Source organism: Mastomys coucha, unplaced genomic scaffold (assembly GCF_008632895.1).
Source record: "Mastomys coucha isolate ucsf_1 unplaced genomic scaffold, UCSF_Mcou_1 pScaffold22, whole genome shotgun sequence".
Lineage (NCBI taxonomy): Eukaryota > Metazoa > Chordata > Mammalia > Rodentia > Muridae > Mastomys > Mastomys coucha.
In genome coordinates, this window is record NW_022196905.1 from 59,474,146 (window position 1) to 59,476,108 (window position 1,963).

The window sequence follows — 1,963 nt, forward strand, 5'->3', positions numbered from 1 at the left end:
GAAATGTCTCAGATGGCACCTCTTACTTCAGCTAGTGTGCAAGCCGGCACCAAGGGTAACACCCTCTCTCAAGAGGCATCACTTTTCCTGTAATGTCAGGATGGCAGCGAATAATTTCAGCTTCTCTGGATCCCACTCAGTTGCTCCATCATGTTCTGTGGTGGTAAACGTCACAGCTGGGAATGTTCCTACCACAGGTAACATAATCTCTGGAAAAGTCTGAGATGGGACCAGGCTGCCGAGGACAGACATTCTTCCTCTATGACACATTTGAGGAACACAGTCCTAGACCGAAAAAGGACAATGGTCTTACAGGAAGTGCCACTGAGTAGATAAAGTGGACATTTTCCTTAACTCGCTCGGGGAATTCTGAGGTTGCCTGACAGTATTTCTGTTGACTGTGTGGCCCCACAGTCATTTGTGAAGGGGCCTCCTGATTTCATGGAGGAGGTACATGTGGTAAAAGCTTCATGATGTGGGGCGTGATCCTGGCTCTCACGAACTCTGACGGCATCCTAAGCCACTTTGTTAGCTGTTGGTGCTCTGTGTCCTGATTTCCTCAGTGAGTTTAGTGCCTTTCCTACCATGGAAGGCTCAAATGTGATAAAACCGTGCAGACCGTTCTGACAGTACAGAGCAAGGGGGGAAAAAGCACTATTTTATAACTGGATATTAGTTTTGGCATAAAAGTAAACAACACTAATAAGATGGGCCTTTTAAAATAATGTCAAAAGAGTCTACATTTGTATATGTTTATGGTTTAGGTTCCTTAGCTACATAAAAAAGAGGCAGGAACATGATAATATGGGAGTCACTGTAAGGAAATCCATTATTTTTGCTCTGATAGGAAACAAATTAAATCTTGAAAATAAAATGGAAAAATAGAAGTTTAAAAATACATCTAGTCAAGTCTTAACAAATTTCTAACATTAAACACACAGATTTAGGAAAATTACAACTTAAGGTTCATTGCCATGGACAACAGGTGATGGACAGACAGCTTCCTGCACAAAGAGCGGAGAAAGGCGGGGGCAGTGACGGAGTCCCAGGAGTGCATTTGCCTCCAGGACAAGAGCTAAACAAGAATCATGATGGAGATAGAAAATAATGGCATGTGACAGCTATAAAGGACATTTCCTCGACTCTAAATTGCATATTAGCTTGGTATCAAACTAAGGATGGAAACTGTAGGAATATTTCATTTTCCAGGTGTGGGTAGAGAATGGCCATAGTATACTTTAATTCTCTAGCTGCATTGCACAATGTAAGGCAGAAGTTTGAAATACGTTCCATCCCAAATGCATTATGACTCTGTAAATCTCTTTTTTAAAATAACCGGTCTGAAAACCATCTGAAAAGAAAGGCCTTTTTTTGCTTGCTTTTAATTCCTCAAATTTAGTTTTCTATCAGTTTTAAAGTTCTCCTTTGCCCAGCACCCCGAACAGTTGTAGATGTGAACAGGTGTCTGTGTGTCAGAGAGCTCTGTGGCTGGCATCTGTACTGAGGTCAACAGCCAAGTTTTGTCAACCAACAGGCTCATTTTTATGAAAAACTAAAACCCATACGTGTCCCCCCATTTCTACAGCAATTCAATGGTATCTGTTACTCAGGATCTAAAATCAGCAAAGTGCCAAGGGACCCCAAGGTGGCTTGTGACAGAACCAGTCAAGAGGACAGCAAAACGAACTTGGCACCGTCCAAGGACGCAGTGTTAGTTGTCTAGGGAGGGTGTGGCCGCATTCTTCCGTGTGTGCTCGGAAGTCCTGTTCACAATATTTACAACAAGAAGACGACCTTCCGCTGCTCATGATGTAACTTACAGGAAAAAAAAAAATCATGCTTCTCTTCATATCACATGGTGGCGGCAAGACGAGGTCACATGCTTGTCTAACACTGTCTGGTTAAAGATAAATTCTCTGGAGACAAAGCATCAGCAACTGAGTGGGAAGGCCAGGTGTCGGCT